Source organism: Chiloscyllium punctatum, unplaced genomic scaffold, assembly GCF_047496795.1.
Source record: "Chiloscyllium punctatum isolate Juve2018m unplaced genomic scaffold, sChiPun1.3 scaffold_686, whole genome shotgun sequence".
Lineage (NCBI taxonomy): Eukaryota > Metazoa > Chordata > Chondrichthyes > Orectolobiformes > Hemiscylliidae > Chiloscyllium > Chiloscyllium punctatum.
Genome location: NW_027310420.1, coordinates 18770 through 36800, shown reverse-complemented (window position 1 = coordinate 36800; position 18031 = coordinate 18770). Strand labels below are relative to the sequence as shown.

At 43.3% G+C, this 18031-nt stretch overlaps 1 non-coding gene across 1 annotated transcript; it reads left to right on the top strand.

Annotated features, from left to right (window-relative positions):
- The first annotated feature begins 17949 nt into the window (after positions 1–17949).
- trnas-aga (transfer RNA serine (anticodon AGA)) lies at positions 17950–18031 on the top strand. Its single transcript has one exon. It is a non-coding gene; the product is annotated as a tRNA-Ser (tRNA).

The window sequence follows — 18031 nt, the reverse complement described above, 5'->3', positions numbered from 1 at the left end:
TTTTAAGATTGTAGATTCGATGTTTGTAAGCTCAGGAGTTATTTTGATAAATTTCCTGGTTTGGCAGGTAAGATTATCATTTTCCCATCAGTATAATCTAGAAAACTATAACTAACCTGTTTCCTGTCCATCTTAAGAAAAAAAAACCTGTTTCTCTCCACAGATGTTGCCAGGTGTAGCAGGTTTCTCTATCAATTCTCGTTTTTAGTTCATATTTCCAAAACCTGTATCTTTTTGTTTTTGATAACCTGACACAAAACCAAGCATTACCAGGTTCGGACCAGTGGTAAGAAATACTGGTACCACGATATATTTGCACAATAAAACATGCATTCCCTGTCCGAGAATAGAACCAACACTATTGCACTTAGAGTTCCAAATCCTAACTACGAGATTACACGGAATGAAGACAGACGCTCTTGCACGTATTCTCAATGAAATGGATTTTCCATTTCATTTCTGATCAGTTTCACTGCAGATTGGTTTCTACTCGTCTTCAAGTTTTGCAGAATGAAAAATCCCATTTGGCTCATGGTGCAGTCTGGTTTAAAGACATTCATCGATTCTATTCCCAGTTTCCAGCTTTATTCCATAACCTTATGTGTTCTGATGCTTCCAGTGCAAATAGCAGTGAGGTTCTCGCTTTGATCTTAGATGACATAACAATGGGATTGAAGTTTGACATAGTCACACTGTGTTATTCCCCACGTCGTGTCTCCCACAGAAAGAGACACACAGACACATTCCCCGAAAGTGGCAGAGTTCTTAGGATTTGACCAGCACCTTGTGCTTCACTTCAGATGTCCGCTCCATCATACAAGTTCAACCTCCAAAAGGCAGCTTTTGGTTAAACCAAAGCCAATTCTACAGACAATGAGAGACGTTGATCTGAGCTAGAATTTGAAGTGAACGAAAGAAACTGTAAATTCGAAAACCCAAACCCTTCCGTTCCTGACAGACAACAGGAATGGACGTGCACACTGCATTCTCATGATTTTAAATGCGAACCAACAATCCCCTAATTCGACGTCAGGCGTGTTATCAATTCCGTCACTGACCCAAAGACCAGGTTTGTATGTGGCAGTTTGTCAATAGGTAATGTAAACGTCCACACCAGGGAAACAGCATTCACAAGGTGAAAAATCAGCAAACATAATCACCGTCACTGTTTATCTTAGAATGTCCCACTCTGTGAAACATTTCCCTTCACTGTACTTTCATACTTGAAGTTTTTTACATTCCAGAGCCTGAACTAATTCAGCGAGAAACCACTGGTCATCTCGAGCCCGTCATCCGGAATGAGGCGAGTTGAACGTTGCCTTTTTTGCTGCCAACAGATCAGCGCAGCTCAAAAGGAGCTCGTGTTAGCATCAGTCTTTACTTAACTTGCTGCAGTATATCTGCTGAACAACATCAGATTATCACAGCATTGCCTTCTTCACATTGAAACCAAGGGTGATAATATGAACCGACTTGGAAACTTGGAGAGAGAAACACTGCTGACGAAGACAATTATGACGTGAGGAGCAGGCACGAGAGTTTGAACAGGTCCCAAAGGCTACTGCAGTATCAATGGACATCCCTGCATATGAGTCTGAGTTTGCATTGCCCAGAACAGGCTTTCATTCCCAGTCTGGAAATGAAGATTTAATTCTCTTCTTGTGAATTATCCGAAGGAAAACTAAATCTTGGTTGCACCCAGAACACACATACGTATCCTGCCAGAACAATTCAGTGATCGATCAGCATCTGTCTGGAAGGACAATGGCAGCAAATACAAGCGAAAGCTATCACCGCAATTATCCCTCCAAGGTTCTCGCGTTTCCCAGTTGAAAATATCTCGCTGTTCCTTCAATGTCACTCCTTCTAAATCCTTGCCTCATGGCATCATGCCTGTACCCCGCTACTGAGGACATCCAGGGTTCTGCGCAGTAACTCAAAATCTCAATCTCTAGGGTAATTAGGGATTGACGGTGCATCCCATCACATTGAGCAATGACTTTGTCCCAGTAATACGTTTCCAAAAGCTGCAGTTTCTAAGGGAACACTTGCAAGCTGTCAGGAATAAGTTGTGATTCGGAGATGCCGGTGTTGGACTGGGGTGTACCAAGTCAAAAATCACACAACGCCAGGTTATCGTCCAACAGGTTTAATTGGAAGCACACTAGCTTTCGGAGCGATGCTCCTTCATCAGGTGTTTGTGGAGGGCTAGATCGAAACACAGAATTTATAGCAAAAATTTGCAGTGTGATGTAACTGAAATTATACATTGAAGAATTGATTGTCTGTTAAGCCTTTCATCTGTTGAAAGAAGTGAAACTATCACTGTATTCCATGTGTAAATCACAAAACCCTTTTGTTAAAAAAGTTGTATTCTCGGGTTAGCTGTTAACAATGGCAATAGCTAGACAATATTTTTGAAGGTGTTAGCCCCCTGAGTTCTCTGTCTATGACCTGATGTTTAGATTGATTCCAATCCAAAAAGTGAGATAACAGAGTTTTTACATAATTCCATGCAGTTTTTGAGCTCAGAGTTCTACATGAATGTATGTGGTTTCTGAGCAAAGTGCAATGTAACACTGAAAGTACCAAAAATATTCACCAGACAAAATATATGTGTGCATGTGGGCCTTTGTCTGTGTGTGTGTCTCCAGCGAAACCAAAAAACTGACAACTCATGAACAGAAGCAGAACTGACAAAGAGAACCTATTTTCAGACATACGGACTCATGAATGCTGTCTGTGAGGCAGAGCGAGTCGTCTGGCTCATGAGCTGCTCACACAAATTGCAGCGAGGCAATTCCAAATGGTGCTTTCAACGTACTGGTGCCTTAGAGCACCAATACTTCCAGGAAAGTGCCCAAATAACATGAATCAGAACTGACTAACAATGAACCATGAAAAGTGAAGATTACCAATTACAGTCTCGATGAGATTGGGTTAACAATTGGGCTGATGTCTCCACCGGATCGAGAGGACCAATCACAAGCCTCTCTCATCAGGACAGAAATTAAGGAAATTAGGGAAAAGTAACCAAGTTTCGTATCGCAATTTCCCTCCGTTTCGCAAGAACAACAGAAAGCTGCGAGCAGATTCAATGTAGAAACTAATTTCACATCAACAGAGAAATAAATATCTCCATTCACTTTCAGAGAAACTGTGAAAAATGCAAATAGTCTGGAATATGAAAGTTTGGCGCAGCCTGTTTTTGAGTCGTATATTATGCTGGTGGCCTTTCGAGCTGGAGGGGAACGTGACAACTAGAGCAGAAGGAGAAAACATGGGCATTGACATATTGGTTGTTTTCTGCTGTGCCACATCACAGCCGGGTTAGAAGAAACTTTAACAAAACTCATCCCTGCAAAACGTTGCCAGCTTAATCCATTAGCACAAGTGGCCGCGCAGGATTGCAAACACAAGCCTTCTTAAGAAGTGAAATCTGAAATCAGAGTCTCAGGTCGCTCAGCCACGCGAGCACACAGGCCAAAACCGGAAACCCAAGAGCATGTACCTGATGATACCCTGCAGCAGACTCACAGCAACTGCACCAGTTCTGCAGAAAAAGCGGTGGGGAGGAATTGCTCTATCTGAGCGGTCGTGCTTGTTGTTCTCATCAGCAAATATGGCTTTGAATTTGCTAGACCATATCTGCTGCCATGTTGAAACGGAAAGCAAACCCGATTAGTCGCTGTGTGAAACTTTGCTCGTTTGCTCTCCTCAGATAAAGTGATCACTGGAGATGATGAATTCTGCTCCTGCCAGAAACGCCGACTCTCCTGCTGCTCAGATGAACTGAAAAACTGGTTTAGCACTGGAATCCGAGAATGGCAGAACACGTAGCAAGAGTATTCGAAACCCAGAGCCAATAAGAGTTCCAACTTTCATTTTATTTCTCCATAATAGTGCATTATCCAGCAGAGCCATGAGCAACTGCCACCTGGCTGCAAGCTGAGTTGGAAACCTATGTGGGAATCAAGGACATCTGACTCACTTATTGTCGGTAAATCAAACAGTTCTCACTTTGAGGTGTGCAAAAATTAGTTCCTATATATATTCAGGGAAGGTCAAAGGCGATCTGAGATGTTAAAGAGGTGGTCACTGTTCGTGATTGCTCTTTGTTCGATTGTGAAAAGGTTTCCCGCTTTACTCACATTCACGTTTCTTGTAGATGACTGAATCAGACAGAAGGTGTTTCACCAGAGCTGCACGTGACTTGCATTCCTCTCCCTCGCTGTCATACTTTCCTGGAACTCTGTGAGAACAAGAAAACAAAATACATACTGTCATTCGGCAGCCTGTCTGTGATTTCCTCATTTTCAGTTACAACATGGCTTAGACTTCAGGCCACACGGTAATATTAGTAACAATATGAGAACAAGAGTCGATAGTTCATCTGTGCCTGTAAATCTTTTCATTGTGAATTAACTGTATCCGTGTCTGCTGCTTCGAAACTCGAATATGTGAACTGCTCCAAACTATGATTGAGGATTTCTGGTTTTGGTTGACACACGTTGAGAAACGCCAGACAGCGTTCAAATGAAGCTTTCAGAGCACATTTTCGGATGCATTTGACAGAGGCTAACATCATGAATCCAGTGTTCCCTGTGATAGAAGGAAATGAATGCTCTCCTTGTTACTGATCCGGGACACCTTCGCATGTAAAGCAAATGCGGTCCTGTTATTACAGAAAGGATCAGTGCCCGGTAACTGTGTCCTTAAAGTGGACATGATCGAAAAAATAAAGAATAGCATGTTGAATTATCCAGGAAATATTGGCTGAAAAGGCGTAGACAGTTTACCCTGCAGCGCCAAGACAGAGGAACATATGTAACTGCACTCTTAAACAGGATGGCCAGCAGTGATATAAACATCGCCACATATGAAGGACCACTGCGAATAGAAATTTGAAAATGAAATTCACGCAGCAGGTGTTCAGAATTATATTCTTTCCACCGCTACAGTAGTATTGGGCGAGAAAATTCAAAACAAGGCTTGCTGATGAATATGCAATAAAGCCCCATCGATCATGATATGAAAGACTGTCGTCCGGAAAGAGGGAACAACAATGTTTCTTCTAAGCTTTGTACTGGGACACTTTCACACAAACTGATACTGCTACTCTCCAGAAAATATCAGGGCTCGCGGCATGCACTCTTAGAAATGGTGACCATCAGTGCTGGAAACATTCCTACATATTCAGAACAAGGAAGAATATATATCGAATAAAAGCGTAGATGGCAATTAATTGTACTTGTATTCCCTTTCAGCACAACAGCTAGAATGTGTGGGGATATACAGAGTAAGGTTTACTGACCAGGTGAGAAAGCAATTACCTCGACATATCTTGACACACAAGCCTATCTTTCTTTCTGTCCTTTTTTTTTGAAGCGCCGTTCCTTTCCGTAGATGAAGATGATTACTGCTCCCCCGCAGGATCACAGTGGGGCCAGAGACCAGACTGAGCTGCTCAGAACAGTTCGTGTTTGCCGAGAATCACTGAAACTGAGATTGATGACACGTAGACACGGTGTAACAGCTGCCAACACATGTGGAGGGTTTTAGGACGGATAAGGACCCACTCTGGGAAAAAGACTGGATCCTAAGACTGGGGAGTAAGTGTTCAGGGACAGGACTGGAGAATGGGGTTAAGAACGATATTAGCCAAGATCGAATGGCGGAGCAGAGTAGATATTCTGAAAGCACTAACCGTCCTCCGATGTCTTCCAATCTCTGGCCATCTGGCATCTCAGGAAATAGAAACAGAGTTATTTGTTCAGTTGTAAGTCCTGGGCAAAGTGAGAGATAGAACAAGCATGATACAATTTTAGAGACTGGGAAAATGTTTGGAGAGGAAGCAATAAATGTGAATCTGAATATAAAGTTTGAAGTCAGGAGATATTCAATAAAAAGGAAGTTTGAAAAAAGGCAGAGGGACATGGATATGGAAAAAGAAGTGTCACCAGTCCCGAAATCTCATTCGGTTTTCGTTTTCAAGATGCGACCGGACCTGCTGAGATTTTCCAGCAATTTCATTTGTTGATTCTGAAACAGAAAATGGGAGTGATCCTGGACCAATCAGCTCTCCCATGTTCTAGGAATATTTGACTTACCCGTTCGATCAAATCACGTTTGTCCCACACTGAAACCTCAGAATGCTTCCCCACCCCCACCCTCGTTACTGGCAATAAACTGTTCATTACATAAACTTACATGAGCACACAACAAGAACAATTGCAAAATGTTCAGGGAGAGCTCCGTTCTGTTCCATCAGCACATTCTGAATCAGTTAATTGTTGTTCAGGACGCATGAGACATTAAGCCGTCTCTGTCAGACCACTAACAAATGGCCATTCGCGTTCTATGTCTTTGAACACTTTGGTTGGTGCACCGATGTAGTGGAATCTCACGTTTTGAAATGGGCATCATTCATAGTATTTTCAGCTGCACTGACAAAGTTGTCTCTGGCATTTCCAGTAAAGTTCAGACAGTTTTCACTCAAAAACCGACATGTGATCAAAGCAGGAGGAGATATGTGTCAACGAAAGCAACAAGAACGCTCCACCAGCGTTGGTTTGCAATTCTGCATGTGGAACGAAAAGGTGGAAATCTATTAAACAGTGAAAACGACTATTATGGAGCTTGGACGCACGACTCTCTGATTAAAAACCTCACATTTCACCGAACTGAGATATCCAGACTTGGCACACGACGAATTAGTTTGCTATTTCATTCTGAGCACAATTCACCTGGCACAGCAATTTACAAAGATCCAGCTCATTCCTGCCAATCACAAAGAATATAATTCACATCTTTCACTTTTATTATTTCTTCAAAACATTACAATCTATTTAACACTTCTCCCCGCATTTAAGATTCAACCCGAATATTTTCATATGAAGTGATTTCCAGTCACTCTGGCCGACAGTAAGTCAGTCGGAAAATTACCTTAGGAAACCCAATCATTTCTGTTTACAGTATTGGGAATTTCCCATCTGCTGACGAGACAGAGTCCTCACAATCAACATTTTCTTTGTTCTTCCTGCCTAAAACGTTTACCAATTTTTATTTTCAAGACAGGAGTTTTTTTTTATAACACGTTCCAAGAACAGGAACAACCTTCCAATCTCCTGAAGCCGTTTCCAATTTAAAATGGAAGTTTTGTTCCTTTCCCACGGGAAGGGCAGTTAATGAGAAAGGAGTTTCCACGAGCTGAGTCCCAGGGTTTGGCAGGAAGCCCTGATTGAAGCTGCAGTGGCCGCTTTCAGTTGGCATCGGGGGAATTGGAGAACATGGTGTCGTATTCTGCTGCGTGTAACCGTCTTGCTCCCTGTGGACTCGGGGTGAATCATGGATGAGTTTTTGGAACCACACTGCCTTCCCGTCTCTGGCCATCTGCTATCTAAGGAAATAGAAACAGTTATTTGTTCAGTTCGAAGTCCTGGGCAATGTGAAAGTTGGAACAGTTCTGATGCAAAATTGGAGACTGGGAAAATTGTTGGAGAGGAAGTAATAAAAGAGAAACTGAATATAAAGTTGGAAGTCAGGAGACATTCAATAAAAAAGAAGAGTGCGCAAAAGCAGGTGGAGATGAACATGGAAATAAAGTGTCACTTGTCCCGAAGTCTTAAATCGATTTATATTTCCAAGATGCTACCAGACCTGCTGAGATTTTCCAGCAATTTCAAATGTTGGTTTAGAAACAGAAGATGGCAGTGATCCTGGACCAAACAGCTCTCCCGTGCTCTGGGAATATTTGACTTACTGTGTCTATGTCCCACACTGAAACCTCACGATCCTGTCGCACCTCCACTCTCGTTACTGACAATATACTGTTCATTACGTTAAACACAAGAAGAGCAATTGCAAAACGTTGAGGGAGAGTGCCCTTCGGTTTCCATCAGAACAATCTGAATCACTGAAAATTGGTTCAGGACCCATGTGACATTGAACCGTCTCTGTCAGACCCCTCGCAAGTGGCCATTCACTTTCCGTGCCTTTGAACACTTTGGGTGGTGCATGGTTGGTTTGGAACCCCACATTTTCAAACGGACATCATTCATTTTATTTTCGGCTGCATTGATAAAGTTGTCTCTGGCGCCTCCAGTAAAATGGAAACAGTGTTCACTCAGAAACCGACGTGTGATCAAAAGCAGGTGGACAGATGTGTCAATGAAAGCAGCAACAATACTGCACGTGGAACGAAGAGCCGGAATTGTATGAAGCAGTGAAAGCGCCCATTGTGAGGCTTGCACCCACCACCCTCAGATTAAGCATCTCACACTGCATCGACTGAGCTAACCAAGCACGGTGCACTGTGGATTAGTTTGCTATGACATTGTGAGCATAATTCATCAGCAATTTGTTAGGATCCAGTTCATTCCTCCTAATCACAAAAATATCATTCACACCTTTCACTTCAGTTATTCCTTCAAAGCATTACAATCTATTCCCCACTTGTCCCGGGATTTAAGTTTCAACCTTAATATCTTCATATTTTTACACACACCTTTCTGTCGCTGATGTGAATTCCAATCTCTCTGGCAGACAGTAAATCAGTCGGGCAATTACCTAAGGAAACCCAATCATTTCCCTTTCCAGTTTTGGGGCATTTCCCATCTGCTGACGAGACAGAGTCGTCTGAATGAACACTTTATTTGTTCTTTCTACCTAAAACCTTTACCACTTCTTATTATCAAGTCAGGAGTTTTATTTATAACACGTTCCAAGAACTGGAGCAACATTCCAGTGTCCTGAAGCCCTTTCCAATTTAAAGTGAAAGTTTTGCTCCTTTCACACGGAAAGAGCTGTTACTAAGGGAGCAGTTTCCATGAGTTGTTTCCCATGGCTTGGCAGAAAGTCGCTGATTGATGCTACAGTGGCCGCTTTCTGTTGGCATCGGGAGCTTGGAGAAAGTGATGTCGTATTCTGCTGCGTGTAACCCCATGGTCGGGGTAAATGCTTGTGCCGAAATATTTGAGGCTTATTCCCTGGGTGGGCTCGAACCACCATCATTTCAGCCAAATGCACTGACCATTTGAGATACAGAAACTGGCAACGCAGATATCCAAAAGCAAAGTTACCGACGGGATGTGAGGATCTGTCCGACAGCAGGAACTTGCGTTGTTTTCAGAGACGGTCGCTGATTTTATCACCGAGAGGGTAAGCACACTGAGGAACTGCAAACACTCAAATTAAAAGGCATCCACACATGCGCAGTTCTCTCACATAGTTGCTCACTGACGATGCTGGTATTTGAAGACACCATTCGATAGAAACTGAAGCTGAAAATCCAGCACATTAGACCGCTCGACCACACTATCATATAAAAGCCAGCACTCAGATTTGTTATGACTAGTGTTTCAGCATGGATTCACTTCAGACACTTAGACCTCGCAAATTTTGTAATGAAATTGGCGTAATTTAAGAAGAAAGACCAAATAAAATGTACAGACAAGGAACAGGCCCTTCATCCATTCAAGCCTGAGCCGATCCAAATCTACTGTTTAAACCTGTCACCGAATTCCTAAGCATCTGTATCCCTCTGCTCCCCACCGACTCATGCATCTGTCCAGACGCCTCTTAAATATTTCTACCGTCATTACCTCTTCCGTCTCTGCTGGGAACGCGCTCCAGACACCCACCACCTGCTGTGTCAAGTAGTTGCCGCGTGTATCCCTCTTAAACTTTTCACGTCTCACCTTGAAAGCGTGACCTGTCGGTATTTAATCCTTCAACCTGGGAAATAAAACTTTTCTGTAACTACCCTGTCTGTAACCTTCATGATTATGTAAACCTCAAAAAGGTCTCCCTCAAACTTTCCTTTTTTCTAATGAAATCAAACATAACCTACTCAACCTCTCTTCCTAGATTGCACCATCCATATGAGGCAACATCCGTTGAAACCTTTTACACGCCCTCTCCAAAGCGTCCACATCCTTTTTGTAATGTGGCGACCACAAATTTACACAGTATTCTAAGTGTGGTCAGACCAATGTATTGTTCAGTTTTAACATGACTTTTTAGCCATTTTATTCAATACCCCATCCATGAAGCCAAGCATATTCTATGCCTGCTTGACCACTCTATCCACCTGTGCATCAAACTTCAGTGTATAATGGACCTGCACTCACAGATCTCTCTATCCATCAACTTTTTTCCCCCAAAGCTCTTCCGTTCATTGTATAACCCCATCTAGAATTAGACTGACCGAAATGCGTCACCTCACATTTGTCTGGTTTGAACCCCAGCTGCCACTTTTCTGCCCAACTTTCCAGTATATCTTTATCCTCCTGTATTCTTTAATAGTCACTTATAATTTCTGCTAGTCCAGAAATCTTCGTGTCATCTGCAAACTTTCTGATTATTGCAACTGTGCTCTCTTCCAGATCATTTAAGTATATCACAAACAGAAGTGACCACGACACTGACCCCTGTGGAGCACTACTGGTCATCTTTCTCCATTTCCAGAAACTCCATTCAACTGCCACTCTGTCTCCTATTGCTCAACTAATTCTTTCTCCACCTGTCTAGAACACCCTGCACACCATGTTACTTTACGTTCTGTATTTGGTTACCATGGGGAACCTTATCTAACTCCTTACTGTAGTGCATGTATATGACATCAACAGCCTTTCCTTCATCTATCAACTTAGGCACTTCCCCGAAAAACTCAATGCCTCTCACTGATATGCACATTATTTTCTAAATATGAATAGATCCTATCACTCAGTACCTTCTCCAGCAACTTTCCCAACACTGATGTTAGGCCCATTGTTCTGTAGTTATCCGGAATATCCCTACTATCCTTCTTTTACAGGGGACAATATGAGCAACGTTCCAGTCGGCCAGAACCTCACCTGTGCTGAAGGATGCCACGAAGATATCTGTCAGGGCCCCAGCTATTTCCTCTCTCACATCACTCAGGAACCAGGAATAGATCCCATCTGTTCCTGGGGATTTGTCCACATTAATTACTCCTAGCCTGCCCAATACATCTTCCCTACTTATGTCAACATGATCCAGATGAATCAAATGTCTTCCTCTAGACTCAACATTCATCATGTTCCTCTCCTCAGTGAACACTGATGCAAAATAATCATTCAGAATCCTACCCACTCTCTCAGATTTGACATGCAGCCTTCCTTAATTTTCCTTTAGTGTACCAATCCTTTCTCTGGTTACCTGCTTGCATCTTATATATGAATAATGGCTTTAGGATTCTCCTTAATTGTGCAAGCGTTGAGTTGTTTCATGACCCCTTTCAACACCCTTGATTCCTCGTTTAAGACTTGTCCTACTCTTCTCATGTTCCGACAGGGACCATTATGTTATGAGCTGCCGAGGCGATATGTGTGCTTCCCTTTTCCTCTTGGCGAGTCGTACAATTGTCCTGTCATCAACAGTTCTCAAATCCTTTGCCTTCAACGGGACATGCCTATCCTGCACTATATGTAACCTATCTTTGAAAGCCTGACACATTTGAACTGTGGACTTTCGTACAAATAGCTGTGCCCAATCCACATTTCCGACCTCCTGCATAATTTTGATATAATTAGCTTTGGCCCAGTTTCGTACTCTTTCCTTAGGACCACTCTCATCTTTGTCAATGAGTATTCGAAAACTTACAGAATATTGGGCACTTCCCAAAGAAATCACCCACGGCAACTGCTATCACCAGCCCTGGCTTATTCCCCAATATCAGTTCCAATATGGCCTATTCCCTCGTCGGACTATTGACATACCTCTCCAGAAAACTCACCTGGAGGCTTCTTACAAATGGTATCCCATCCAGACCTCTGACACTAAGAGTATCCTTGTCAATGTTGGGAAAACGGAAATCTCCAATCAACACTAAATTATTGCTTCTACGTCTTTCCATGGTCTGTTTAACTATTTTTTCTTACACCTCACGCTCTCTGTAATACAGCCCCAAATATCTAACCTCACCCTTCTTATTTCACTGCTCCATCCATAGTGTCTCACGACCCAAGCCCTATATGGTGTCCTCCTTTCGCACAGCCATGAGATCATCCCTGACCAGGAATGCAACTCCTTCCCCTTTTACTTCCCTCCCTGTCCCGTCTGAAGCGTCTATATCCCAGAACATTTGGTTGCCAACCATGCCCTTCCATCAACTAAATCTCTGTGATCGCAATAACCTCATATTCCAGGTACCAACCTCAGCCCTCAATTCATCTGTCTCTATCCATGCATTAAATTAGATGCATTTCAGTCCACCAGTTCTTTTGCATTCATCTGCTCTCTGCCTACTCTTCCCATTATTAATGCTATCATCCAGATTCTTAGCGTTTCCAGTTTCCACCTCACTGCCGACTTGTTTAATCTTGTGGTTCCCAGCCCCCTGCCACATTGGTATAAAACCTCCCCAACAGCAGTAGCAAAAACTCCCGAAAGGACATACGTTCCCATCTGGTTCAGATGTAGATCAATTATCTTATAGTTCCACATTCCCCAGAACTGGTCACAAAATCCAACAAATCTGAAACCCGCCCTGCAGCACCATTCCTCAACTCACGTGTTCACCGTGCCGTTTTTTTTTATTCATTTCTCCGCTGGCAGTCACATGGCACAGGCAGTAATTCCGACATTGCTACCTTTGAGGTCCTCCTCTTTAATTTCTCTCCTAGCTCCCTGAATTCTCCCTGCAGGTCCTCATCTCGTTTTTTTTTGTTGGTGCCTGTATGCACCAAGACAACTGGCTGTTCACGATCTCCTTTTCGAATGTTCTTCAGCCGATGGGCGACATCCCTGGCCTGAGCACCTGGGAGGCAATATAACTCTCCAGAATTTCTGACAATCCAGTGAGTCCACCCGCAGCTCCAGAGTGGCCACGCGGTCAAACAAGTGCTGCAGCTGGACAAACTTCTTGCAAGTGTATGTTTAGAAAACCTTTACAAGGATTTGCAAGGTTTGCACTGCTTGGACATGAGAACGAAACTGAATAGGCTTCGTCAGATTCCCAGGAGCTTCAGTGCTTATGTTTGACCTCACAGAAGCTTATAAAATCATGAGGAAGACAGACAGAGTAAATAGTCAGGGAGCACTTCTTCACAAGACACGCGAGTTCAAATCTACATGGCAAACGTTTAACGTGAGAGAGGAAAAATTGAAAAGGGATGTGACGGACACATGTTTTTCACACAGAACTTTTGTGCGTGTAGAATGACTTGCCACATTTAGTGGCAGAGTCTGGTGCACTCACAACATTTCAAAGGCATCTGAATGGGTGTATAGACAGGAAGACCTCGGAGAGATAAGGCACAAATATTGGCAGAAATGTATGGATTAATTTCGGTTATCTATTCAGCAAGGGCAAGTTGGATCGCGGGATTTGTTTCCATTCTGGACAAGTCTGAGATGCTCCAGCCACCGGCAACAGTTTGAATACACCATTTGCAAAAAAAAAAACGCATGTTGTTTGTTACTCAGCCAGCGAGTTTGGTTATTTTGTTTGGAGGGTGGATGAGCCCAACCGATCCAGTGATGAAGGTTTTCCGGATATTTGCTGCCAATGACCATCCTTCTTGACACTTTCCCAAGTTCGCCATCAAAGATATTGGCTGAAGAAAAATACCTCACGTATCGCATTACCCACATTGCTCTCCAGCGAATCCAAAAACTGAAAGCTCTTAACGTGGAACAGAATCAAAACTGAAAAGGCAGTACCATGATCAGACACACCGAAGCTTAAGTGCTGTCTGTGAGGCACTGTGAGTCCTCTCTGACATGAACTGCTCGCACAAATAACGGCAATGCAATTCCAAACCTACTGGAGATTTAGTGTATTGCCAAGTCCCAGAAAGTGCTCAAGTATCATAAAACAAAACACAACAACGAACCATTAAAAGTGAACATTTCCAATTATATCCGTGATTAAATTAGGCCATCAATGCGCCGGTGCCCCCATCTGATCGAGAGAGCCAATCACCTTTCTCCCTCACCAGGACAGTAATGAAGGAAATGAAAGTACAGCAACGTTTCACATCGCGATTGCCCACCTTTTTGCCACAGCATCAAAAAACGGTGAACAGATTCAATGCAGGATCTTCTTTCGAAATAACGGTGAAATATCTATGTCTATTCACTTTCAGAGTAAACGAGGAACAAAGCAAGTTGTCTGCAATATGAATAACCAATGTAGATTACTTTGGTCCCAGGTTCTACTGATGCACAGACTTTCATATGAAAAGGTTCCTTGGGTGATTGCCCTACACCCAGAAATCTTCTGGCTGCCTTCTGTTTGCACTGACACATTAACCGTGTGCTGCTCTAACCGAATTTGTTGTTCTTGCCATTTGTCCGTATTGCTACTCGGGATAGCTGGTCGTGGCAACTCATGACTGCCACACAAATTCTTTGCCAAAATTGGATAGTCCCGCAACGTGATTCGCAGTGCACGAACTTTGCAACGAGTATATGCCACGCGGCAATTTAAAAAGCACGCTTCCATTTATTATAGTAAGTTTCTAGGAACTGACAGCCAGATTCCTCCTTACACTCGGAATTATCACAACACATAAACCAACAGCCTCTCTCAGAGACAAGTGACCAATGCCCGACTTGTGCCAGACAAACGTAGTTAACAGGATTGCACGCAGGGACTGCACATAAAACGATAGAGGAGAAGCAGACAGACGACCATCGGGCTGCGTTCAGGCAGTTCAGTTACCCTGTAAACCCCATGCACAGCTGTTCCTTGTAGGTACACACAGGGATCTGAGTGTCTCTGACTCCGGGACTTGGAACTCGGATGATATGACCGTCTGCAGCACTGGTTACTTCCTTGTGTGAGGTAACTCCCGATGGAACATATGTAAAACACGATAGCTCATTGAGAAATATGTCCAAAATAGTACCGAAGAGACGTATTTCTGTTGTGTTTCTAGTCCTGTTCCTGACATGACAGACAGCATTGTACTTATTGTTTGCTTCCTGACGGTTCGGTGCATGCTTCCGTGATCGCATTGTGTGCAGTAATCTGCGTTTGAGCTGCAATTACGTGCGTTTGAAATCCAGGACCACCGGCCTCGATTTTGTTTTCCTCTTCTCGTGCGCAATTGCAACACAGTAAACGATCAATTAATATTGGGAAATAATATACACAGGCGTGTGAAAAGCTCACTTTCCGTCGCAATTATGCAATGGTTAGAGATCACTTTGATACAGGAGATAAGGATGGAAAGTGTGTTTGGGTAGAGATGAGGAACATTGAAGAAAGAGGAAACCAGCCGGTGCAGGTTACAAGAACACTAACAGTAACCACAGTGTAACAAAAAACGTACAGGAAAAAATACCGCCTGTGAATGATAAAAGAAGGCAAGAATTATGGGAGACATTCATTTCCCTTATTCCTCTCCTGTTTGAATTGTGAAGAAACTTTGAAGAAAAACAATCGAAAACTCATACATGCCCCACCGAACAACGTGCGCCATACCTTGGTCATTGACTACTGTAGATCAGAATACTTCCAATGTGCAAACAGGTCCTTCAGCCCAGCAACTCCACACCGACCCGCCCGAGCCCAAATGCATTCCTCTCCTTTAACCACGTCAATTTAGCACGGCCATTTCAACAAACCAGTACATTTTTGGACTGTGGGAGAAAAGCAGAGCAAGCGCACGCAGACACAGGGAGATTGTGCAAACTCCACACATTCAGTTGATTGAGGCGGGAATTGACCCTGACTCCGTGGCATTGTGAAACAGCAGCGCTCACGATGGTGTCAGCGTGAGATGGGACTTATTTGCCTTCTTTAATTGGGAAAAATCTATGTCATTGTGAGCATCTGGAAAGACCAGTTCCTTCGCCAGAAAAAGAAATGAGTATGTCATTACCTTTGTTTGTTTCATATCCAAGAATACTCAGATCAATAACTCCTTTCAATGAATAATTTTGACTCAATTTGGCTGCAAATATCTTGTCCTTACTTTGTGCTTTTCTTCTTTGACATTGGTGTCTCGCACCTGACAAATGGCAGCAAAGGTATGAATGGAGATGGAAACATGTAACTCAAGTCAGCGGAGGCTTTCAATGAGATCACGGCTGATTTGGTCAATGCTCCGGGGGCGGCGCCAATAAAAGGTGTCACGCAGCTCGTCTAATTCCACATCCTGAGCTCGAAATGACCAGATGTCTCTCGCTGAGTTTCGGCAGGGTCTTGCTTAGACGACACAATGACACGTTTTCACTGGAGTGGATCATGAAATCGCGTCGGGACTGCGAATAAAACGATGGAAACTTCCAGCAGAGAAGGAGGCGACCCTGAAGCAGGCAGCTGAGGACAAATGTTTCTCCTTTGCCACTGAAAGGCACTGCTTCACAAATTGGAAACTTCGAAGTGAAGCAGTGTTGGTGATTTTCTTCGCTGCTTGTTCACCTTTTTAATTCTGATTCCGTGAAAGTCCATGACATTACATATCGACATTCTGCCAGCAGTGAGCGTGTCTGTTGGGCCAGTGGCGTAATGGATAACGCGTCTGACTTCGGAGCAGAAGATTGTAGGATGGAGTCCTACCTGGCTCGAGGGGAATGTCTGACTTTAACTGTGCCCCACGTTGACGCTAAACTGTGATGTCGCTTCTGTGCTTCCACATTTGTCCTATTATCCATTTCAAATTCCAGCTCACCACAACGGAGACCTCTGTCGCTTTGGGGGTATCTTTCTGTTTGTCTCCCTTTGTGGGTGAAAATGAGCATGCGTTCCTCAAAAGAGTTACAAGTCGTTGTGCAAAGGTCACACATCTGCCCCATTATTGTGCCATTTAAGAACACAGGATAAAGTCATTGACATTTGCACTGGGAACATTAGAACACACGAGACTTTGGGCCAAAGTTGGAAACTGCGACTGGAATGATTGGCTCTCTGATTAGCCGCGATGCACACAGGCGGAATGGCCTTTTCCCACTTTGTAAATCTACGAGGACAAATTGAAAATAATCTGCAAGGAAAATGTTCATAAAGGGTGTTTTATTTACACTAAATACGACAGTATCTATCGCCTTGTCTTGTTATTTACTTGTGAGGATTCGATACTCTCAGAACCGTGGCCCGGATCGTATTCCGGCTCATGGAATGGTTGTATTGTTGAGCTAACATGTCGGTGTCCCAGTACTTCTGCCGATTTTCCGATGCGAGCAGGTCATTGGTTTTGTCCACAACATTATGAATGTTAACATAAAACAAATAGCTGCAGTTGCTGGAAATCTGAGCCAAAAACGAAAATTGTTTGCGGAACGCAGAAAGACTGGCAACAGAAACATCGACTTTCCTGCTCCTCGGATGCTGCTGTCCTTTTCCAAAATTTTCTGATCTAAAATCAGGTTTCCAGCATCTGCAGTCCTCACTTTTGCCTCGTTCCTTCAGTGTCGCTGGTTCCCAATTCAAGAACTCCATCTCTAGCGGTTTCATGTCTGTACCTCCATGCTGTCGAGTTGAAGAGTGAAGAAAAGTAACTCACCCCCTCCATCTCTGGGGTAATTAGGGGCTGAAAGTGAATCGTAAAACATTGAAGTGTAACTACAAGCGACTTAATCTCTGTCTTTTATTGGGAACCATCTCTTTCATTGTAACCATCAGGAAAGACCATTTCGTTCGCTAAAAAGAGAAATGATTATGTCACTAACCTTTGTTTGTTTCATGTCCAAGAATACTCAGATCAATAGCTCCCTTGATTACCTCTGCTGGTCATGTTCGCAAAGAGGTCGAGCAAATTGCCGAGTGTGATTTTCCTTTCAATAAATAATGTTGAAGCAATTTAGCTGCAAATATCTTGTCCTAACTTTGTGCTTTTCTTCTTTTACATTGGTGTCTCGCACATTACAAATGACAGCAAAGGTATGAATGGAGATGGAAACATGTTACTCATGTCAGCGGCAGCTTTCAATGAGATCACGGCTGATTTGGTCAATGCTCAGGAGGCGGTGCTGTCTGTAGTCATGGCCGAGTTGTTAAGGCGATGGATTAGAAATCCATTGGGGTTTCCCCACGTAGGTTCGAATCCTGCTGACTACG